Here is a 25734-nt window from a genome sequence, read left to right on the forward strand (position 1 = left end):
TTAAATTCCATTTGTTTGCTTTTTTTTCTCTTTCACAAGCTCTGGTAAAAATTCAAGGCTAAGAAACATAAGCTATTTCAGTAATTTAATGGATGAAGACAGAATCATTTACTCTGGGACTCAGTGGGTGCATTAATGTGCGTAAGGCATATTTTGCTGTTAATTAACCACAAGGAGAGATGAGAGAAAATGACCCAGCACCACAGATTTGACTTTTACTTATTTTTGCCTTGGTACATTCCCTCACTTCTGTTTTCTCACCCTTACCCACCACCATATGCTGCCATTTTTCACTACCATTTCATTGTAAACAGCTAACCAAAGGAAATGAGGAAAACAGCATGGAAGTGTAGTGGTTAGCATCTCTCAGGGAATAATTATAGATGTGTTATTTCTGCTTTTATTCTGATTAAAAAGAAAACAAAAAAATCCCCCCAAAAACCGCAGACAAACAACACCCTACTTCTTTTGTTTCAGGGTGAAAAATGCTGCTCCTACATCAGTGCTGTGGCTCTTACAGCGGTGGTTTCTTGTGACTGGCAATGCTAATGCATTAATTACCCCTCACACAGGCAGTAAAAGGTCAACATGCTGGAACACTCACTGGCTCAGGCTTAATTGTAAAGAAATAACTTAAACAGATCTAAAAAAAAAGAGGTTAGGTGTTTTCATAAATAAACATCGCAGTGTTCATAAGTAATTAAATGTGAGCACAGATATGATGAAGACAGCACATCTACAGGTAGCTGACGAGCAAGAACTAGCATAATAGGCATCTTCCAAAAGATGAACTTCTGCTTTTATCCTTCAAAGGGACTGAAAGATTTCTGTTCTTTTTTTTTTTTACTCTTGTCTGTCCCTTATTTAGTATGCACCTCAGGGCAAATAATGTATTCCCAGGGAAAGAAAATTATCATACAGAAAACATTACTTCAGGGAATAAAGCAAAGCATGAACTAAGGCCAGTGTATAGAACCTTTTAATTTACCAAAAAAAGTAAGTGCATATCACTTATTTTCAAAGACCAGTGAAGGAGAACAATTATCAAGCTTTTTTTAAAATTGAATGTCTCCTGTTCTGCTTGTTAACATTCCTTTCAACTTCTAAAATCCTATGGAAGGAAGAGGAGGAAGTGGTGGAAGGAAGTGGCGGAAGGAAGGAAGTGGCGGAAGGAAGGAAGTGGAGGAAGGAAGGAAGTGGCAGAAGGAAGGAAGTGGCGGAAGGAAGGAAGTGGCGGAAGGAAGTGGCGGAAGGAAGGAAGGAAGTGGCGGAAGGAAGGAAGGAAGGAAGTGGCGGAAGGAAGGAAGGAAGGAAGTGGCGGAAGGAAGGAAGGAAGGAAGGAAGTGGCGGAAGGAAGGAAGGAAGTGGCGGAAGGAAGGAAGGAAGGAAGGAAGGAAGTGGCGGAAGGAAGTGGCGGAAGGAAGTGGCGGAAGGAAGGAAGTGGCGGAAGGAAGGAAGGAAGTGGCGGAAGGAAGGAAGGAAGGAAGTGGCGGAAGGAAGGAAGGAAGGAAGGAAGTGGCGGAAGGAAGGAAGGAAGGAAGGAAGGAAGTGGCGGAAGGAAGGAAGGAAGGAAGGAAGGAAGGAAGGAAGGAAGGAAGGAAGGAAGGAAGGAAGGAAGGAAGGAAGGAAGGAAGGAAGGAAGTGGTGGAAGGAAGGAAGGAAGTGGCGGAAGGAAGGAAGGAAGGAAGGAAGGAAGTGGCGGAAGGAAGGAAGTGGCGGAAGGAAGGAAGTGGCGGAAGGAAGGAAGTGGCGGAAGGAAGGAAGGAAGTGGCGGAAGTGGCGGAAGGAAGAAAGTGGAGGAAGGAAGTGGCAGAAGGAAGGAAGGAAGTGGCGGAAGTGGCGGAAGGAAGTGCGGAAGTGCGGAAGGAAGTGCGGATGGAAGGAAGGAAGTGGCGGAAGGAAGGAAGGAAGGAAGGAAGGAAGGAAGGAAGGAAGGAAGTGCGGAAGGAAGGAAGTGGCAGAAGGAAGGAAGGAAGTGGCGGAAGCAAGGAAGGAAGTGGCGGAAGGAAGTGGCGGAAGGAAGTGGCGGAAGTGGCGGAAGTGGCGGAAGTGGCGGAAGTGGTGGAAGTGGCAGAAGGAAGGAAGGAAGGAAGGAAGGAAGGAAGGAAGGAAGGAAGGAAGGAAGGAAAGAAGGAAGGAAGGAAGGAAGTGGCGGAAGGAAGGAAGGAAGGAAGTGGCGGAAGGAAGGAAGGAAGGAAGGAAGGAAGGAAGGAAGGAAGGGAGGAAGGAAGGAAGGAAGGAAGGAAGGAAGGAAGGCAATGAAAACACCTTTGAGGGAGGCACTCAGGAAGAGCCTTGACAGACTGACTCAGAACATCAATCCGTTCTACAGAAGAAAATGTGTTAATTGATGAAAGGCTGAAGGTCTGTTAGCTAGAAGAGCTGAATACATTTTTTTTTTTTTATAAATAGAATGGTCTTTGCTAAAAAAATAATCCATGCAGGCCTAGTTCATAGATTTTTTAAAATACATTTTCAAAAGGATTTATTGCTTAAGAGAAATAGGACAGCCAAGAGCCCAGTTGGGAAGCTGACGCAGAATATACCTCTACAAATTTCTCTTAGGAAATCAAGTTCAATAGCTTTCACTTTGCAAGAAGCCTTCATTTCCCTCTGTGTCTGACTACTGACCTCCAGAAGCAGGGACAAAAATCACTGTATTTCCTTTCATTATCAGTATCTTGCTAATTAAGAGCTCCAAACACCTAAAGAAAATCCATCTTTGGCTTACTCTCCAGTAAACATGTTTTTTAGCTGTAAGAGCTTAAAATCTTACTTTTTCCTGTGTTTTACACATGGAACAAGAGATGGACTATTTTCTTGAGATTTCCCTGCTCTGTTTCATTAAAGTTTCTCCTTCCAGGATCCAGCTCTAACCAGCAACTAACCTTTTATGATCCAGATGCTCACTATCTGCTGTGGAGTTAAAGTTTCATTAAAGTTTCATTAAAGTTTCTCCTTCCAGGATCCAGCTCTAACCAGCAACTAACCTTTTATGATCCAGATGCTCACTATCTGCTGTGGAGTCTTCTAGACAACCACTAACAAGGATCCACCATGGAGCTATGAAAGAAAGCTTTTATAGACCTTGAATCCCCTTAAAGAAACCTGCTTCCCCCTGCAAACCTGTAAAAGAAGTCAGGTAACCTTTTACTCTTCATGAATGCTTTCCTAAAGGAGCAGAATGAGAGCAGCTGTTGTAAGAGGCACTGCCAGTCTTCAGCAGGGTTTAATTGTTATGGCAGATGTTACCAGGTAATGCTATCTAACATATGTCTGCTCAGCCACTCACGGGCAGACTTGTGCCCTGAGTCTACCAGAAGCCGTACAGCCACCTACATATGGCACACAGCCACTAGACATGACTTTTTATCACAGATTATTGGCCAGTTCAGGGCTGTATTAACCATAGTCACAGGGCTGATAGTTACTGAGAGAGTAAACAGGAAAAGCTTCTTTCTGCTTGCATACTCTCCTCTCCAAAACAGCAAAAAAGCAAAGAGCACTAGCAAAAAGAAAAACCCGTTCCCCATTGTCTTTCATAATTACTTTTGTTGTGAGTGAGACTTAAGGATGTTGATAGATAATTTCAGTCATGCAGGGTTTGGGGTAGGGAATGCTGTACAAGCAGAATCTAAGAGTTTAATCTCTATAATTGGAAGGGTTTTTTGTTTTGTTTTGTTTTAGCTAAACAACAAGACTCTTGAAAGAGAATGTTGCTGTACTATTTAACTGCCTTTGTGGCAGTACTGGTGGCTGGGAAATGAAAACAGGCAGTGCTTTGAAAATAGACAGATGTCACATTACTTAACTCTCCCACAGAAGCCTACGCTTCCAGGTTGTGTGTGTTTTTCAGGCCTGAAGGAAGGATAATCATCTTAATGTTTTTCATGAACAGAGTTGTCGCTGGGGGCACAAACCTGTGCCAGGCTGGAATGCTGGAAGTCGTCATGGACTGCTCTCAGGTTTGCGTGGTTTACATGTGCTGATTTTGAATTTTCAAAAATGGAGAAAGCATTGATTAGTAAGGATAGTTATGCAACTGTGAATGATTTAGTCTATAACCTTGCATATGTATTTTCTTTTGAAATGGACTACTATAAATAAGGTTTCGGGTATTGTTTTGAAAATATGAAAGCTTCTGCATTTTGGCATTGATATCTCTGTTTAAAATAGCTTCTACTACTTACTCCTGATTAAAATAAACTTGTTAAAAAGGCTATGAACAGCATAATAGCATACAGGTTATGTGCAGTGCTATTGTTTGTTCAAATCCTACCACTGTAATTTGGTGGCTGGAGAGATAACTAAATCTATTTTCCATGTTTTAACAAAAATTCTTACCACAAAAAACTGTTCCTTTCATTAGTGTTTATATCAAACATGGTCCTTCTAATCTAAATTTAGCCCAGTGTTTTAACAATTAAAAAAATAAGCTTAACACATTTCTATTTTTTTATATTAGTTGAAATACAATCTATTTCATACCACACCTCATATTTTCTTCAACAGGTGCAAAAAACACAGTCATGTACTCTTGAAATGTAGCCAATTCAAACACTTTTAAAAAGGCATTTTTTCATAATAGTTAACATAGGATATGCTGCAAAAGGGAGCAATTGGTCAGAATGATCCTGCTGTTTCTGTATTCAATTTTCTTCAGCTGATCTGCTAACCCCTGTTCCCAGTTCTCTTAGAGTTAGCAGTTGTAGGTGTTTCTCTTTAGTGTGTCACTGCCTGGGTCTTAAAGCTGAAGTCCAAGGAATGGAAATCAACTCTCTAGAGACACCAAAAACAGTTCCCTGATAGCTGGTTTAATAAGATATTTACAGGAAATACAGGGAACCTCATGATCTAAGTTTCCTCAAGTAAGGATAAAGGGCAGCTTGATGAAGCTATAGTAGTTGAAAAAGCTGGTAGGAGTGGGCAAATTAAACTTAGGGGTAGCTTTACCTTCATTGCAGGGTTTATGTTGTGACATAAAAGTTTATTTGGAGTCTTGGTTCATCCTTTAAATCTTAGACTTGTTGAAGTTATGTTCATATGTGTTATGTACTGAATCTTTTAATATAATGAAGCTAGTCCCAAGGTCTTAGAGCTAGGCTGTTCAGGTCTTGAGCTGAAAAAAATTATATATTTTTCATCTCCACTCTCAAGTAATAGAACACATCTGCTCACCACAGGGAATAATGATAATATGACTAATTCAGTAAATGATGGTGTGTCATCTAAGAAATAGACCATGCTGCAGGCTCTGAGCTTTACACTTCTGCATATGCCCTTTAGGCAAAGATAACCTCTCTGTTCCCAGGGCTTTAGTGAAGAGGTTTTCCTTTTCTGCTTCCCTTTCTTATAACGCTCCACCAATTTCTGAAATTATAGAATTAGCAGTAATTATAGGTGGGCTGGAATAATGAAGAGATGTTTTTAGATGATTGTCTTAAAATTTTCTCTTCTAAATGGCAATAGATCAACAGATTTGTATCATTTAAAGAAGGATACAGAACAATGCTGTCACCCCCTTCTACAAGCAATTAATTTATCATTTTAGGAAGCTGATAAAATTAAAGAGAATAAAAGAAAAAAAAAATGAAAATTATTTTTTTTCTAGCCATATTTTTAATAGTGAGAGAATGGAAAATGGCTATTATGACAATTACTTTTGTTAACTTTATCATCATACAAGGTGAGTAAAATATAAATATCACTAAAACAAATATCCAACTTTTCCATCTAGTCAGCTGAAAAGGAGTGCTTGTGCAATTTTTAAATTTATGTTCATAGTTTAGAAGTTTTAAAATGTATTTTCAAGCCTTAGAGATCTTTTTGAGCCTTTGAGCACTGAATGACAATTGCTGACAGTTGTCTGCTTTTTTATCTCCAAGAGAGACGTAATACTCTCTTCACATAAAAACAGCAATAGAGAGATTTCTAGCTACATATTCACCCAGGTTCAATATACAATCTTTTAATATTTTCAGTGAAATTTTATGTGTGAATATTAAACATATATATATATGCAGACATAAATGTCTACTCCTAAATACCTAAATACAAGATGACACACACCATCCTGACACCCTGTCTTCAGCCAGAATCACTAGTGCAGACAGAATTCCACACACATTATCCATGTAAGGTATGATTCTCTCAAATCCCTTTATCTTTGGTAGAGCCAAGGAGTGGCATGACTCTTGACTGCATTTAAAAGGCATTTGTAGGATTGGCTGTTGCTGCCATATGCCCCAGACACCAATTGTCCCTGACAGTCCACCAGAGCCATAGCATCAGTCACGATCTTGTATCTGCTATCAGCGATTGGGTGAGCTGCTATCTGCTCATCATTTCTACTGCCTCAATAAAGCTTTGTTTTATGATTTGTCTTGTAAGATTCTATTACTGTTCAGCCCACAGAAGGCCATGTATTTCAATATTCTTCGCATTATGTAAGAAATTCATAGATGTGGTGGGTACAAGATGGTTAGAAAATTCATTCTTATTTCAAAATCAAGTAATGTTTCCTTTCTGACATCTCACTTCCATGTATTCTGAGTTCCTAGTACAGGGCCTGAGGCAGTTAAAAGCTCTGTAGTCATGTTCATTACTTCATACAAACTGTTAGAACATATGAAGGTGAGTGGTTCACTCTGTGGTTTTGTTAACCTGCCAGTCATATATCATCCTGCTTTAAGTCCTGCCTTGTATGAAAAAAAAAGGGCAGCAATGTGTCCGTGCAGCAAAACAGTGCTCTGCACTTTTTATGGACATTACTGGATGTTATTTTCATGTAGATACAGGGAATGTCTTTTCAGCTACTAAGCCCTTAAAAGTGACAGCTTGTACTCTCAAAATGCTCATTTAAACAGTAAAGATCTTGAATACAGTGTCACTATAAACTTTTCACTGGATGACATTAACAGAGATCAGGTTAGTCCTAAGTGATTTGGTAAAAAACCCAACCCTTCCTCAACAGCTTTCTTGTGATAAAAATTATCACAGGTTTAATAGGTATGCAAATATATACTTTATTCAATTGCAGAATAAGGACATAGCTATCAAGTACTGGGAACAAGGGCTTTATTTATAAATAAGGCAAAGTGGAAGGTGGTTTGAGAGTCTCTATAAATACTAATGTTCTCCATGTTCCAGACTCATGATCCAGGATCTGGCGTGTTATGTACATATGCCTCTGAAAGGCCTCATTGACAAAAATGCAACTGATGTAGAATTTGGTGTAATTCAATTGAAATTGAGCTGAATTATTTAGATGCCTAGAGTTTGCTAGTAGTACACAAAAAGAGACCTTTCTGTTCTATGAAGCCCCTTTTTGGGAGGAAAATGCTCTAGCCAGAATAGTTTGCAGGCTACTGGTTTGGGTTTTGTGCTGGAAGAAGGAATATACTTTCAGTAATTACCATCAGACTTCAGAGGGCAGAGAGTCAGATGAAAAAATCTGGAATGTACTACATTGAGCAATGACCATATAATTGTCAATAAAATAACTCAGATGCCTAGCCTGCCTAGCCTGCCTAGCAAGGGACCTGATACTGCACATCAGGTGGCTGCTTTTTGGTTTTAGGCACATAAAGCTTTGAGGTTTCAAGACCCTGTGCTGTTCAATACCCTGTCCTGTGCTGCCTAGCAGTTGCCAGCATGTTGCCATACAGGGTGACAGATGAGTCTCCGAGATCTGAAAATCTCTTAGATCTGAACTATGTCCCTGGCTCACACAACAAATATAAATGTTTTAAGGTTTTTCATGTCAGATTAACCTACCTAACTATTTTCTTGAGCAGTATAGTCCTTTAGAAGTAGTTTTAAATCAACTATGCGACAAATAAAGAGACCTTACATACTTAGGAAACCCCAAGACAGACTTTTTCATTTACCAATAACTATTTGACTTATAGCAGCTACACCCTTTAATCTAATTAAAGGATTACTAATTACTAATTGCCTTGGTACCTAGCTTAAGAATTCCTGACACAGCTCTCCAGAAGTTAACAAGGTCAATATTTTATAGAGCTGTTGGATTTCAGCTACTTCACAGGGAATTAAAATATTTGTAATATATGAAAATGTCTCCTGTAAGGTTCCCTAGATTCCATAAAATCAGCAGTTATGATGACTTCCAAGGCTCTCAAGAAACTGCTAAAAGGAATTGAATGGAACAATCAAGTTTTCAGAAAACTGACTTACTAAAAATTATGGTTCAATGACATGAGATTATTGGAGATCAGCTGTATTCTGGGCCAGCCTTGGGAGTCTTTATTTTGTTGGGTGGTGTTTTTTTTTGTTTTTTTGGTTTTTTTTTTGTTTTTTTTAAATTTAGTGGGGCCAGTTCATGACAAAAGGAGTTACAGCTACTAAGTCACTGTCATGGGGTAGCTTTAAGACAGCTTGGAAAGAGGAGAAGTTGAAGCTGCTGGTGTCTGATGGGAGTTTTTCCTCCTGACCAATTATCAGTCATTTCCAAGAATTGACAGCAGATCTGACCATTAAAAAGTGAATTCAACTTGTAAACACCCCCTTAAGAAGTACAGACAGAGTTCTCTTGCCCTCTTTGGTTTCCGGCTTCTGAGGAGGTAACAGGGCTCTGTGGTAGCCTCTTTCACTCTGCCCCCCCCCCCCCCACCACCTTCTCTCTCGGCCGAAGAAAAGAAGGCCGCAGAGGACGAGAGGGAAGGGGGGGGAGGAAAGGAAAGCAGCCTGGTTTAGTTTTCAGTTTCTGCTGCTAGACTGAAACCTGACACCATGAACGCTTGCATCTTTCCTAAAGCTTTTAATTCTTTTACTACCTAGATAAACATACAGATTACTCCTTTTCTCAGAAAAACAATTAACATAGAGAAGACATCATAGAACCACCAAAAACATTGAAGAAAAGAGTTAAGTTTAAATAAGAAAGAAGGAATAAGGAGATGCTCTACAGCTGAAATATCTTTCTGTTAAAGCTATGGAGATGGGCAATAGTAGTTTAAAAAACTCCTTTAATTCACGACTAGAGTACGGGAGGAATAGAGTGTTCAAAGTGTGGACTTCTGAGAGAAAGAGTGGTTGTGATACTGTGAGTTGCTGGAAATGAGTAAAGTGAAGATTTTGAAGCCTTGGAAGGGGCAAGAGAAAAGCTGTTTTTCCAAGAAAGCTCGCAGAGACAGATGAAGAAGACTTCTGCCTTTGAATAACTCATCCTTAAAAATGATATCCCTAGACTCAGTAACCCATGCGCACCTCAGAGTGATGTGGAAATGGGAGGAGTGAACTCTAAAAACTCCATAAATTAGCAGAAAGAGACTTCTGTTTCTCTACATAGACTGAAGAAAAGACTCTTTCAAAAATTGTGACTGTTTTTGACCACCAAAGTTCTAAAGTTTTTTTGTCTCTATGTTATCATGTGTACAAAGAAATAGTCAAGTAGTGAAAGATAAAAGAGTTTCCTGAAAGTTTATTCTAGTGTTCTTATTCTTGTAGTTTGTTAATAAACTGCCTTTATTCCTTTTAAATTTTAAGCCTGTTTTGCTCTTATTCTAATCCATATCTCACAGCAAGAAATAAGTAATTTTTTTAATTACTAGTTTAAAACCACGACAGTCACCAAGGACTGGATTGTCTCTCTGAGTTCTTTCAACTCCTAGTCACTAGTGGACTATTTAACTTAATTTGATCTCATAGCTACTGTGAGTTGAAAGTCAGCCGAATTTCTGTCAAGGCACTCTTCTATTTTTCCTCTAACTCCGTGTACACAGGGCACTTAAAGAGATTACTGCCATCTTTTTCTTCACACTTCTTGCTCCAGTCAATCCCTTTTTTGGAATGCACATTTTACCTTAGGAATGCAGGCTGATAAGGTAGAATGGATAACCTCAGAATGTAGCACTGTGTGTCCCAGTTTGACCTGGAAAAGAGTTAATCTTCTCAGTAGCTGGTAAAGTGCTCTGTTTTAGATTGAGTATGAGAATAATAATAAAACATTAAGGGTTTTGGTTGCTTAGGTTGAGCTTACCCAAAGTGAAGGACTTTCCAGTTTTCCTAGCTCTGCCTGTGAACGGGTGCTCAAGAGGCTGTGGAGGAGCACAGCCAGGACAGCTGACCTGAACTGGCCAAAGGAATATTCCATACCCTAGAGCATCATACTCTGTGTAAACTGGTAGGAATTGGCTGAGGGATGGGTTGGGAATTCATATGCTGGTGGTGAGCAGTTTTGTTTCTCTTGGGTATTGTTATTATTTTAAACTGTGATTATCTCAACCTGCAAGTTTTACTTTTTTTCACTTCTCCACCTCATCCCACCTGCAGGGTTGGGAGGAAGTGAACAAACAGCTGTGTGGAACTTAGTTGCTGTCTGGGGTTAAACCACAATACTCCCTTTTCCAAAGTTCTCTCCAGAGTTCCAGTCCCAGAACTCTATCCTGGCCAAAACCAGGATTCTGTGATTATAATTTAATGATCTATTAAGCCTTGGACCTCAAGGAAGCAGGTGCTTTGAACACCTTAGAGAAATAATATATGAATCCAAAATATAAAACATAATGACATTGTGGAACATAAAAGGGAATTTGCAGCCTGATAAAGACATATTTTTTTCTGTCAAATTTCAGTGCACAAAAAAAAGGATCATGTTAGGCTAGCCATCACCGAATGTGGTCGTTAACTTCATCTGATCAATATCTTACTGCAAATGTCTTCTTTCCCAGTCTTAACACACTGATGATATTGACAAATCCAGAATTATGTCATTCTTCAGTGAAATTACTCCAATAATTTTTATCAGATGCATTTTATCTCAATGCAAATCTACCTCAGGTTTTCCTTCCCTGTTGATGGCTTGCAATCACTTCCATATGGTATGAGATTAAAATGGGCTGCTCAAGGGAATGAAAATAAGAGATATGGCAATTATGTCCAATAATGAATGTTTAAAGAAGATAAATCAAGACATCCTCTGTAGTCATTTACCATTGAACAAAGGAAGGTCAAATATGTTATGCATATTTTTTAGGTAAAACACAGCTTAGTGGAAAGCCAGAGTCATCCTAAAATTCACAGAGAGGTTTTCTCTATATAGATGCACTTAAAAAAAAATTAAAAAAAAAAAAATTAAAAAATGCACTTAGCAGAAAAATCAAAGTAAAGTTTATTGCCTGGCTGTTCATTCAAAGTTACTTGTGACAAACATCATCAGCCACAAATAATATACAGAAAATCTCACATTTCTGTGTAAAGACATCTCTGATGTTGGGTTGATGCAGCAAAACTTTGGATTGTATCTATTTCCTCTGTCATCAGCCTGATAATTATAAGATAAAACTGATTTAGGCAGCTGGGGTGATGACTTCCAACAGAGCTTATCTGATACTGCTTCAGGAATAGTCTGGAGACTTCTGTCTTTGGATTTATATCACTAAATAATCCCATCTTGAAGTTTGTTATCTAAGTCGAGCTGACCTATTGGTCATGAAACCAAACGTCAAATAAGAACAGAGAATATACTGCGCATTTGATTGATTAGTCCACCAGTTTATTTTTTAGTATATAAATTATTCAGATTCACTCCCATTCTCTGACCCTTTTGAACTGAATTTCTCCTTGTAGAAGAAAGATCCTGATGGAGAAGTAATTGAGTATTCCAGGATGGGTCTCTCTGAGTTCCTTTTGTGAGAAGTGTTGTGGCTTACATAAATAAATGAGAGCTTTATCCTCTAGCATAACTTTTCAAGTGTTATGATATGGTTGTTTGTCCTCATTGCCTCCACAGACATGCACAGCATTAACTCTCTCTGGGTTTCATTGAATTACCTGCAAACACAGGTGTAGCCTTCCAAGACATAAGTCAGGTCCTTTGTATGGAAATAAGCCTCTGGTCACCTGATGTGAAATCCAGCATCACTTACCACTTCAGCGCCTAGATTAGCTGACCAATCTGCCACAACTGGTTGCTCATAGCCATCACCTGGCATAGGAAAAGAAAAAAAAAAAAATCAGCTTTCAGTATTCATTATAAAATCACCCTTGGGGCATGATCCCACTGGAAAGCATTATTTTTTATAAAGAAAGACACTTTTATATTTCACCCCTTTACAAATGGTAGGTGATTCCGCCTCTAAGCCAATAGTCCTTCTAGAAGTGAAATTAAATTTAAAGGATTGTGACAACACGCGAAAGTTGAAAATTAATGAAGGATTTAAGGAATTCTTCATCTGCATGTGACAAATAGAGTAGCTGAAAAAAAGTCAAAGCCTCGAGTGCTCAAAGACATTTAAAAGTTTAACTGTACTATTAATCTAGGCCATCATCTGCAACAGCCCCAAATTGCTATTAATTCCATTGAATTTTGTCTTTGAAATGGTTAAATTTTAGGCAGTTCAGAGAGGAGAGAAAGCAAGGGTTTTATGTAGCATTAGGTCTGTGAAAGGAATGATGGTGTGGATAAGGTGAAACACTGATACAAGTTTCACACTTGGAACAGAAGTGGGTTTCATTTACCAGAAACAGGTAAAGCACTGGTTTAATGCTGCGTATAAACAATGCATCAATCATGATCAGTATGGAAAGTCAGTAAACTTATGGGAAAGTGAAGTGACATGCACTGAAACTGATGTTTAATCTGCAGAGAGAGGCGTTAATGTTTGATCAGTCATAATGTTATAAACTGTGGTTCATTTTTATTAAGAGATCCTCTGTGAAATAGAGCACTTCAGTAAAATGCAATTTGTTGTTTCATTAGCGTTGATACGGCTGTCCTTTCTTCAGAACCCAATACACTGAGAGGGGGCAAAAGAATCGCTGGTGGTAGGAAGGAAAAGGGCAGTGGAAAGAAATAAAATTTGAAATTTCCATGTTAACATTTTTATAGAAAAATTTTGAGCCTCTGGGTCTTAATCAGGCATGACCAATACTGTGCTGGTTGCCACAGAGTAAGAGCAAAGCTGGAAAGGAGAGGGGAAAGCAAATACCAAGCACATATCATCCTGAGTATAAGTTGTAAGTTTTGTCAGACTTTTTAAGATACTAATATTTGTCAAAAGATCGTTTTCTTACAAGGTTTACTTCTTCTTTAGGTGTCAAATATATAAGGCAAACAAACGAAAAAGATAACCTTCTGAACTTCCATATTCTATGTTTGATATCTGTGATGATTATTGGTACTTGTCTTTCTTAATATGGGAAGGGCTACGCAGTTGTAAATGTTGCATGAGATAAGGAGAAAACTGATGGTTTGCTGGGCTTTATTATTCAAGAAAAGATATCTCAGAAGTTGCTTATCACCTGTATTATTCCAAGAAGGATAACCCAGGCTTATGAGCCAAGTAGAAAAGAATGTGAATCACTGTACATGAAAAACATCTGATTTCGGTATCCAGAAATTGCAGGTGTGGCACTGTACTAGGAGCAGTGAAAGTAACGACACAGACTCTCTTCTGAGTTGCACAAGAGAACAAGTTTTATTATTCCAGATCTTCTTTTATAGACAGGTCCCAGAAAGTCCGGAAAGGTAAAACTCTCACTGATTATTAAACTACCACATCACCATCATTGGACATTTAAGAACAACACCCCTTGACTGTTGCTTGCAAGTAAGCAATAAGGCAACAAACAACACCTGCAAAGGTTGTTTTCCTTCTCCAAGGACTGTTTGGATTCCTCCTTATGATTTCCCAGGCCACACTTCTCAGGCCAGTCTGAGAAAGTTATGTGACTTGGTTTCACACAGGCTCAAGCTAATGCCTGAAGCATAAAATCTCTTATTTGACCGTTGCCAGCTCCCACATGCAGGTGGCTCAATGGCCACTAATATAATGTGTACAAATTTTTTCCTGCTAGTCATACATGTAATGTATGCAAAATCCTTCACATATTTCAAATAAGTGAATCAGGAAAAACTGGAAAAAGATATGGGTAGCTGATATTTCCAAGATGATAAAAAAAACCAGTAGAAAAGCCATTGAAGGGGGCCTGTGGCTGATTGAGCCTGCAGCATGGCTCTCAGAGCCAAGCTTTTCAGGGTACTTAGGCACCTAAAGATGCAAAGAAGTGCCTAATGGTTAAAACTTTTCCACCTTCTTATCTGCATCTTTAGGTGCCTAAACACCTTAAAAAATGCATCTCTAGCTCCTAGGGATACAAACCATGCCAGGATTTTGAGCCACTTGTTAATGAATCATCATTAAGAGCCAGTTGGAAGCACTTGCACGCTTGCTTGATTTATTTTAGATGTTGGGTCTTCATTTCCAGCCAAATAAATAATTAGGTTTGGAATAGATAACACTGAAGTCTTAAAAAGGTATTTTTAATGAGATTTTGTGTGTGGTATTATGATTCAAGAAGATGTCCCAAACAGTTAACATGCTTTCATTCTGAAATTATGTTCCATTTCCCAAGAGATAGCCTTATCAGTTTATCAGGTATTATGGAAACAGATTATTCCAGCCTCTTTCAGACCTGTTTCCATTTTGTATAAATAATTAATTGTTCCCTGAAGCAGGACCTTGAACTAACTATCCAACTTCCTAGGTGTATTCCCAGCAGTTGAATTTGCTTTACCTTATATAAATAATGAATACATCTACTATTACTGTATGTTTTAGTATATAATTTAGTATATTTTAGGCAAGTCTCTTAGCAGAGGATATGCTTGCACAGAATTTTTGATATTTTTAGCCAAAAGCCAAGGTTTTGCAAATTTTCTGGCTGTACTTGTGCTACAGCTAGAAGACCTGCTGCTTTTCACATGGAACCAAAGCAATAGGGATCTATCTGAAGATTCAAAAATTAATCTGTTTAAATTTGAAGTAGTTTTACGTTCAGAATTATTTTTTTAAATTATAAATATTGCAGGCATTTTTTTTTAGTAACAATATCTCTTGCTATCATAAACTTCTGTTTTTTCTGCTTAATTCATAATTACTTATTGTATGTTTTGTTTTGTTTTGTTGCACATCTTGCTTCTGCCAAAACTGTAAGCTAAATTTAAAAATGACCATAAACCTCTGACTATTTTTTGCATTAGGAATCCTGACTGTGAGTCAATTTTTCAGAGGCTTGTTACTCATGTCATTAGAGCAAAAATAAATGTTCTGTCCGTATTGAAAAGAAAATGGAAATGTTTATGAATAATAGACATTAGTCTTACAAGGAAGCAAGGAGTCTGTAGGCTCTGTCTCTTGTTAGCTCCAAATGAGATAATCTACTAAAATTTATGTCTGAAGTCATTACAGGAAAACATGTCTGGTCCAAAGACTGTTATCTTAGTCTAAAAGCACATAATATAGATGAGAAAAGTCATTGTCACTGAAATAATGTGGTTGTAAGATCTGATTTTTCATGATCCATCAACACTAACATCACTCTTCCCCCCAACCTCAAACATTGGATAGCTTTTTGGTATTTCAAAGTTCCTACTTTTTATGTCGCTGCTGGTTAGTGAGAACAATATGCTTTGGATGATCATTGAGTTAGTAAATGACTTCTGGGTTTCAATACCTTGTTTGTATGCAGTTTGTAACTGAGCAGAAGCCACCGCAGCCCAGTCAGACTGATTAGTAAGGGTATGACTGCACAGCTGAAAAGATGGTGCAGGATCATTCCTGAGCTTTGAGATGAAGTCTTACAAACTAGTTTGTGCTTGCAGAGTCCTTAGAGACAGTCCAACCTAGAGAGGTTTGTCTGGGAGAGGGAAAGAAACAGAACAGTTCAAAACAGAGAAATGAAATGACCTAACAAATAAGAGATGCTGATGTTTCTTAGCTCTTCATCGTTCCCTGGAGCTAGGTTGCTAAGTCAGACATGCCTTTCTGATAGAAAACACAGAGGTGGATCACTTACATCTGGTTATACCCACTAGTCAGTGTGGAAGCCGCTTAGGAGATTGAAAAATACTTTCACGTATCTGGTGTGATCTGAACTGGTTTCCCCTGGTGCCTAAACCACAAGCCTGGAGGACATGCTAGGGTGGCTAAAGTACCTTTTTAAATGATCCCAGCTGTACAGTCTTTGAGATAAAGAGTAGAGTCAAGAAACCAACTCTTCTGATGGGTCCTGGATACAGGACCCCGGATAGCTGAATGGGATCTGATGCAGTTGTCTCTGATGTGTTGGTGTTGCAAGTGAAGCTTCTTATCCTGTGGTGTGAGGCCATTTACTCCTGAGGGTGCCTTCATCATGGCACAGCTGGGTATGATGGACACAGAGAGATGTACACCTGCTCTTGTCAGAAAGTTTTGTTCCCATTTTGGGTCTACAGTTTGACCACAGAATCATGCTCCATGCACAAGATAGGCTTAGGCAGCACCTAAGAGGCTGGTGGAGGCATCAAAATGTGAAAGATTTTCTGTCAGAAAGAAAACACCCATAGTCATATATCAGGTGAATGGGACTGTTGAAAATGTCAGCAAAGTGATAATCTTGGACTTCAGTTTCTAACATTGCAGTTACATTCCTAAATATGTTTATGATTATGTATCAGTCAGACATGGCCAAAGTATAACATATTTCTTTAAAAAAGTAAACTCCTCTCTGTACACTGGGATTCATCACTTTCCTAGGCTAAATAATCCTTGTGGAGAGATCCACAGCAGGTATAAATACCTCTTTTCTAAATAACTCATTTCCTCTCTCCTTTGTGCTTGGGAATCTTCTTTTACTGACCGTCTCATCTCCTCTTGCTGGATAATCTTTTAATAGCCTTAGTCATGTTCTGGGTTTTTTTTTTTTTTTCTTATCAAAACATAGGCAATAAGTGAACTCGTGATGTTCCTGACTGGCACTGGCTAAGTGCTCTCAACCATCATCCATTTAAAGGCAGGTTTTCATTCTGCCAAGCATTTTGCTGATATCTGTAATCATCAAGATTTTGCTTTCCCTATATTTAGCAGGAAACATTTTCTCTGCTTTTCTCACTTCTAAGCAGTTTGGGCCACATGTGCAGCTAAGAAGTTTGCAAATCTTTAGTTGCTCAGAATGGGGAAGTTAAGCTATTTCCTGCTGGAACAGGATCAGTAGAGTTTCTAGGCACTTGCCAATGGCCTTTTAAGGAAATTATTTTAAACAGCCTTCTGGACAATGATCTTTTCAAAATGTAGTGGAGTTCAGGAACATTTAGAGGTCATCCATTCCCCCATTAATTCTATCTTGCTGAGAAAAATGCTGAGGGAGGTACAGCATAGTAAATACCTTTTCCTCCATCAACAATTTTCCTTTTTGCTACCAGCAAATACTGCTGCAATTAAACCACAGTTGGATGCAAGAGTACAATTATGCACTCTGCATTACTGTAGAAAAGAAATAATTACTTCAAAATAAATGTAGTTGAGATACCCTAGCAACCTGAGTGGTTTTAGGTGCATACACTTTGAGACAATTTCAGATGAGCGTTCTGCTGTCTGAACTCATCTTAGAAGATATTGCAATGTAAAGTTACATATTGGGTCATTCAAAGATTAAGAATTTTGGCTGATAGTCTTAGAAAAGTACATTTTTGAAAGCATACTATTTTATTTTTCTGCTACCTTTTTATCAATGGGATCTTCAGACAAACAATTGACCTACATCCCTGTTCTCACAGAAATTTACAGCTGGGCTAGTTACAGTTTCATGTGCTCAAGAATAAGTTCTGTAGATGGGGGAAAAACCTCCTATTGTCCTCACAGGATTCTGGAGCAAATCTTTTCATTTCTCAGGACCCTGATTTAAGGCAAGATTTCTAAGACATTAATGAGATTAAGTATTTTTTCAACTTTTCTCACATTCCCTTGTTCTACAAAAAAAAAGTCTGTGCTACTAGTTCTAAAGTAAGTATTTCAGCTCAGAAATGCATTGACTAAGTGTGGAGACTCCTTTTGTATCTCTCAGAGCTCCAGTATGAAGCACTTGAATGTGAAGAACTGTATAACCTCTTTAATTTAGAACAGTCTTGTACCTCCCAAACACAGCTAGAAAGGCCTAATTATGTGCAGAAATTTTCTTGCATTTTGTTGTTGCTGTGCTGGAGGCCAACTGAGAGGGGTCCCCGCTGATACACAACATTCCTGGCATGGTGGAATCCAGAGCATCTAGTAGACTGTTTTTAAATTTTCATGGGAAGTGAGCATAGTGCCCAGGTATCCCCCAAAGAAGGTAATAAAAGTGAGTCAATACGCTAAAGACTTGTTCTTTTCTTGAATATTTAAAATGATAATAGGAAATCTAGAGTGTCTGTATTCATCATCACTGTCCTTTAGAGTGCATGTTATGTTCATAATTATTTCCCTTGCTAAAACAAAACAAAACTGAAAGAAGACACACACCAGAAAAAGACAAACTTCCCTGTGTTTACCACTCAAAGGTTGTTTCGAATTTTCTGACTGTTTATGCATAAACCCAAATAACTGGAAAAGTCCCTAAGAGGATACTAGCTTCACAAAACTCATATTGTTTTAATGCAGTTGGTTCTGTAGGTTACCTAGTTCCAAAGTGACCCTGAGTTTTCAGAGGCACCGTTAGGAAAATCTTGTCACTCTCCATTGCATGAGTGGTCATTTATGCTATTAGGGTAATAAGCAGAATAGATTTAACATGATACAAACACTAGATTTGAGTAAGCTTCTGGGAAACCTCTGCAAATTCACAAAGTTAATGGCTTAACCTCACAATTCTCCAATGGAAAATAAATTTTAATGGTTTTATAGACTCAATCCATATTTCAAGATGTGGATTTCCCTTAACTCCACACTACTTGACTCCTGTTAAGTGCTGAACTTAAACAAATAAAAACTTATTTTCTCATATGGTTCATAGAGCTATATTGACATGCTTTCTTCCTCTGTGAAAGAATAAAACATTATTCATCAGATACTCGGAGCAAAGAGGCTGGAAATTATAACATAAGAAAGGCAATAAAAGTGCCAGTAAATATATGTGAATGGAAAAATGATGTGAAGACACAGAAAATACATATGACCCTTAGCAGACTAAAAACAGGATTAGAGGGTATTAATAAACATAATATCTGGCTAGTGCCTGCAGGACAGGGGAAAAAGAATAAATGTTTGGATTTTTCCTTTGAAAGTGTTGAAGTTCTGCATGAGCAGAATCCTTTTGCACAGCTTTCCTAAACTACAGAAGCCAAAATTGTGAATGCAGTCAGTCTCAAAAGAGCTGTTACCTGCTTCTCAGCCAAAGCTCCTACAAGCTCTCATCAGCCCAAGGGTGGTGATGTTTACCCTGCTGCAAGTTGCCTCCAGGAATTTTGTGCAGCAGTATTTTGTTTTGGAGATTAGAGGACTAGAAATGAGAAAAGTTTTCTTAGGAGGTTTTTAGCAGGCTTTAGTAACATCCTAGACTTTAATTATTACTAGGAAAAACAGCCTGTGAAATTCCAGGAAGCAAAGATTACTGTATGTCCTAACAAAGCCATGATTTGTGGTAAGAATTAGCTCTGAGGCGATAGAGAGAAATTCTGATTTTGACATTCTGGTTTGGTAGTAAGGAAACAAATCTCTGGATTTTAGCTGCTCGGCTGCGGCACAAAAGTGTTTTCCAGCCGATCGGTGCGCAGGACACGCTTTCGTGGCTTTCTAATCTTCTTTTTTTGCCTTGTTCTGACTTTGCTAAACAACACACATTGTATTAGCAGAGCAATGCATATTGATGTTTCCTAGTATTACAGTGAAAAGGGAATACTGATCTCCTTGCTCCCGTTATATGTTAGCATTATCTCTCTTCAATGGATTACTTGGAGTTTATAGGCATGCCCCAGAGTGATTTATAATCACCATCTTTAGTTGTTCTGTCCTTGCAAAGAAAATACTAAATAGTTCACTTGCATGTCTTTGCCATTCTTAAATGAAATTACATTAAATATAATGATGAAGTGCCATATTCTACTGTCCCTTATTGTGTAAAAAGTCCTGGGAATGACTGGAAATCATAGTATTAATTTGTATTTGTAGCAAAACAGAACACAGCCTGCAAACAATCAGAAAATGTCTGAAAATGTACTGAGAGACCTTTCCCTTTCTTAAGCAATAATTTCAAGCCAGGATATTCCCCATTCACCTCCTTCTTATGGCTCTGAAAGCTGTGGCATGTTTGTTTCATACCTGAAAGCTGTGGCATGTTTGGGTGTTAAGACCCTCAGCTCCCATGTCAGCTTAGGTGAAGGAGGCAGGTACTGTGTTTGAAGAAATTACAGATAAATGAGTCATATTCAGCTGGAAAGCAAAACCTCTGTAACCCTGTAGGAAGAGGCCACTCTAGTGGGAAGGGCTTGATTTGGCTCACTCGGGGAAGATGGTATTTGCTTTTCTTTCCAGACTTTCATACACCGTGCTTTTTTCTAAAAGCAAAAGTCTTCAAGAAAACTTGCAAGGCTGTCTTTCTGTTTTTCTTGTCTTGCTGGGGCTGGTTATTGCTTGTCCCTTGTTTTGGTGGGTTTGTGGGCTCTTCACTGCAGAGCCTGATTACAGATCCTGTTAGATGATAATTAGCAGTTCTGAGTCACATTTTTCTATCTTAATCCAGACCTCTCACTTGCTTGATCTTTCACCTAACATATTTTCTTGCAGGGAAGAGAGCCTCCAAGGTCTGGAATTCATGGTACAAAGCATTAGAGACTGAAAGAGATGCTTTAATAAACTGCCACGGTCATGCTACATAGCAGAAATAAGGATGTGCTGCTGAAAGGTTTGCTTTAATGTCTAGACTATAGATGTTTTTTCTGGATAGCACTTGTTCAGATATTGATTGTGGGGAGAAAAGTCTCTGTTTTCCAAGTCAGCTTTTATGTGGGAAGCAGACAATGTGAGAGCATCCTGGATATTTGAAAATATAAAGTCCTGATAAGATAATACACCTCCACTTCTATTAATGCTGCTATTGAAAGCCAGAAAACAGAAAGTGGCAATGAGTATAAGAAATGCTTCAGTTAATGTAAGGGGAGAGCTGAGAAACAATTCCATTATCCACTTTATTCTAGGGAATTTATGGTGAGAGCTGAATGCAGTATGTGACAGATTTCAAAGGACATAATTCACTCAATGAACACTAAATGCCTTTACCAAAGAAATTCATATGAAACAGTTTTATGACTGAATTTCAGTATGCAGGTATAAACAACATTGCCAGTGAAAAGGTTCTCCTTGGTGGTTACCAGGCTATGGTGTTCTTTGAACTCTCCTTCTCCAGAGAATGCAGTACAGTGCTCAGCACTGAAGTTTAGTCATGATCCTTCAGTCTCATACATATGTCATTCTTGTGCTCTATTGATTTTATACAATTTAAGGAAGATTTTTAAATAAAAAATGATTTTCATCCTTCTCTGTCTCTGTCTGCAGCATATTTTGAAAGCCTTGTTAGATATTCAACTACATATATATATATATATATGTGTATATATATATACACATAGGGGTGGCATTATTTGCACCTTATTTCCTTACTTTGGATATGCTTAAATGTATAATACTGCAAATGTTTTAAAAGCAGTTTTTGGGGCTTATCTAGGTACATTAGATTTCTGCATCATTTCATTTGCTGCAAGTGGAAGCTTGAGAAGTTAATGTCAGAAATATCTTAAAAGAATACTTAAAATACAGATTTCAGCATACGTTTTTTGGGGTTTTTTTTTTTTTTTTTGCCTAAACAGAACGAGGCAGTGAAGACAGTGACTCCTGTGCGCCCCTCGGAGCCGTGCTGCTCGTCGGGCAGGAGGTGGAGCTGTTGATCAGCGCTGCTCATCGCTCCCAACAAAGGGATGAGGATGCTCCCACCACCGCCTCAGCCCTCCTTCACCGAACTTAAAAGAAACAGCCATCTGGAACTTATTCCAGGATTTGAATTCAGTCACTTTACTGCTTAACAGTGACCTGCCGAACAGTTTAACCATGTTACTTTCCCCCCTTTTATGCAAATCAGAGAAAACAGCCGGAGAAAATAAGAGGTATAAAGCAATATGTAAAATTTTGTTACCTGAGTTAAAGCACAGTATGATCTGTGAAAAGGGAAAAAAAAAAAAAAGGAAAAAAAAAAAAAAAAGAGCAGCACCAAAATATCATTTGGGGAAGTCAGAGAAAGTGTGTTATAGATAAGTGAGAAAAAGATTCAGATTTTTTTTCTCCAGATATTCCTAGACTTATAAAGGTTTCCATTCAGTACAGATTTCATATGGGAAAAATTTTTTCCTCTGCAGTAAAGTTCTCTGTTCTATTAAAAATATTTAGTGCCTTTAGTGCTGGTGTAACACTGCAGACATCAGGCCTAGGCTCAAAAAATATATTAATAGAACAAGAACCTGCATTATGATTTCCCTTCCTCATGCTGCTCTCATTATGTAGGAGAGTAATGCTTGAGATCAGAGCTAAAAGACTGCTTGTAGGCAGCATGGACATTTCTAGTGATAGCCTTAGTCAGGATTCACACTGCAGTGGTACCCTTTTTTCTCTTGTTCTCTAAAGCTAACTTCACTTTCAGCAAACTGCTCCAAGACTATTATATCCACTAGGAGCTACAGGCTTGCTTTTCCATGTGACTAAATGGACTCAAGGAGCATTGATTTTTGTCTACACAGTGTTAGGACGTTATTAAAGGACTAGACCATAATTTGGAGTCTTAGATGATAGGTTACCCAGATGATGAGTCCAGTTGTGTGCTACTTCCTCCTCTTGCATGCAGAGTCTGTAGGGACTTCTTCTTCTGCACCAGTCTCTCATTCACCTCACATCCCATTCTTCCTTTCCCAGAAGCATTACTGAGCTGCCCTGAGGTCTGCAATCACAAGCACTCATACCCTTTTTCGTATTACTTTTTCTTCCTTCCACTATTGAAGGGGAAAGAAGGAAGGTGCTGTGGTTCTCATTCCCAGTGGGACCTAATCCTGCAGTGTGAGAATTATAAAAATTGCTCAACTAGACCAGAGCCAAGGGTCACCTTGCACAGGATCACATGGCCACCTGGCAGGGGCAGAGCAAAAAAAAGTTTAAGAAAGAGCATAAGTGTAAGGCAGTCTTTCTCCAGAGAGAATAATCTAATTTTGAGGCAGTCAGCAGTATATGATATGCCTAAGCAAGTGACTGCTTTATAATTCCTACTTCTCTTTAATATAATTAATCTTCAAATTCCTTTCTACTTTTGATTTTCACAGCACATTGCAGTGGTGGGTTACAGTTCACCATTTAATGGGATGATATCTTATTCTTTTTATATTTAATTCCTAATTTTTCATTACCTACCTCTTCCACACATTATATTTCTCAGCTCTATAGCCCCTTTTCATACTGCCTTCAAAACTGGGTTATCGACATTGCTCTTTGTTGACTCTGTGAACTGTTCGGGACTCCTAATGTACGTAGAGAGTGGTCGCTGCCATGTACCAAAGGAGAAAAATAAAACCACAGCTTGGAAGGTCAAAACATCAGTGTTAGTATCCACAAAAAGTAGTATCCTCAAAACTGTGTGCATGCATTGACTGAACATCTTAAAAACTCTTTGGCACCAAAGTGTCCTAATTCCTTATTTAGAGAAGACAAAGAAGAAATGACAGATAAGTCAGGCTGCTCACCCAAAATCAGAGTGAGATTGGATGTGGATGTCTCACAGAGGTCAGACATTTTGCAAGTTCTGAACCTGTAAAATAGCACTATCTGCTGGTGCTCCTCACCCTTCTGGAGGTATTTACTTTCCCTGCTGCATGTCTTCATTACAGAATTCTTACATTTGGGTTTGGCATTTTGGGTGGCAATAACAGAAAAGTCTTGACTCCAATCCAGAGGACACTGGATGCCCATGAAGAAAATTCTGTTCAAGGTGACAAGGTTTACTCTTTCAGGTGCAAAAAGTTTAACAGCTTAGTTGCTGTGAGATCCCTAGCTTCTTAGCTGGGCATCCACTAGAGAGATTATAGATGAGAAAAGGTGACATTTCAAGTAGCTGCTTGTATTTGAGAACCTTCAGTGCAAATTACCAAATATGAGACTTCTCCATCAGGAATCCTTGGAGACCACTGTTATTTTCCAAAGTGTTTTCAAGTGCTTTCAAAAAATAGGCTTACCTGACATTTCTCTATGCAACTACTCCTTCTGTCTCTTTGCTCCTCACCTGTTTTTCCTGTGACCTGTACTTTCACTTCTCAAACTGATTTCACATTTTTTATTGAGAAAGAATAAAACATGTAAAACTATTTATTTTCTTGGTCTTCTTCTTTCCGGAGGACTTGATCAGTTCTGTGGCATGAAAATAAGTTTTCCACCAGATTTCTACTTCTGCTGTTCTACTTAGTCTCATGATATTAAACATAATCAGTAGAATATACATTGTACTTTTGACTATCTGGTCTTTTGCCCACAAAAATCATGACTACATATATATATATATATACACATAAACAGAACACATGTAAGTGTTCTGAGGACATAAGCAATCATACCAGTGGTTTCAAGATCAAAATCTTTCTGTATGAACCTTTGACTCACTGGTTAAATTAGATTGCATTAGACAAAGATGTGTTCAAAACCAAACCCTCTTTTTTGGGCAGTGCCCTTCTGACAAAGATCAGTAGTGAACCCTTGCCTCTCAAATCAAGGTTTAAATAACATTAATTGCAGGTTGAGGACCTTCAAAACATCAGGAAGCTTCACAAAAAATGTAAAACTGCACAGTAACATAACTGAGATGTGCTATGTAGAAAGCTTTGGTGTTGTGAAGCCAGCATTCACTCCTAGCTATGCATAACTAGGTCTGCCCTCCCAATCTCTCATTCCTTTGCACATGGCTGAGAGTCATCCCCATATCATGGAGTGGACTAGGTGGACTTGATAGCAAAGCATTTTCCAAGACTGACTTAGGCATGCTGTTTTTAACTTGCAGCTGGTGCAGACCTGGTAAACTAAAGCTCAGAATGCTGCAAGTTTGGTGGGGTCACTGCCATTTTTTACACCCTTGCTACATACTCTGTGTGATTTGCTGTGAGAAGAGTGGCAAAAGGCATGAACTAAATATTGGTGCTTTCTGCCTTTGAATATTGTACAATTTTCTCCTCAGCAATGAGATAGTTGTCCTTAGAATGATGTCAAAAACAAAAATAAAAATATTAACACTTTTTAACAGCACATTCAGATTGAAAATGACATTTTTGGTGTAGCTCACTTAGGATTTTTGAAGCAGTTCACATAGGAATTCCTATCATTGGAGATATTCTCATTCTGAGGTAATCTGAGGTGTCAAAGCCTCTACATGAAGGATTTCTTCTGGAATTCAGCTCTCTTCTTGGTCTCAGGATAGTATGTGCAGGATATTATTTTGGAATTATCAGGTTTTGGTAAATTGCTAGAGAATAGTCATGTTTTTGAGACACAGTGGCAGGCAAAACAATTATTTTAAGTTGTAATGAATTTTTTTTTTCTCTCATCCATGTCTCTGTATGTTGCATGAGAGAAAGAGGGAAAGAGATGTGTGGCTACTGCAACTGGGAGAAACTGATCCAAAACTCTCTCTACTAATGCACTATTACAGATGAGATTTTAAAGGAGTATTCTGAAAACTCCAATATATCATTCACAATTTTCTGTATACAATATTATTGGTGGATATTCTGCATAGCTCAGCAAAATCTCAAAATATCTTTGGGCTTGGTCTGAAATTGTCCTGGAGAAAAAGCTTATCTACATTTCATGCAAAGCTATAGGATAGCACCTGTCTTGCAGAAATGGAATGGCAGTGTGTGCCTCAATAAATCTTTCTTACCTAATGAAACCAAGTTGTCTGTTG

The 25734-nt window shown here is 38.4% G+C and overlaps 1 long non-coding RNA gene across 1 annotated transcript; it reads left to right on the top strand.

Moving 5' to 3' along the window:
* Positions 1–3864: 3864 nt before the first annotated feature.
* On the top strand, positions 3865–21894 carry LOC148185084 (uncharacterized). Its single transcript, XR_015774651.1, has 3 exons — positions 3865–3965; positions 20541–20658; positions 21620–21894. It is a non-coding gene; the product is annotated as an uncharacterized LOC148185084 (long non-coding RNA).
* Positions 21895–25734: the final 3840 nt, after the last annotated feature.

The sequence above is a fragment of the Pseudopodoces humilis genome, chromosome 1, assembly GCF_049639895.1.
Source record: "Pseudopodoces humilis isolate 2021_Gansu_Grassland_sample_001 chromosome 1, ASM4963989v1, whole genome shotgun sequence".
Taxonomy (NCBI): Eukaryota; Metazoa; Chordata; class Aves; order Passeriformes; family Paridae; genus Pseudopodoces; species Pseudopodoces humilis.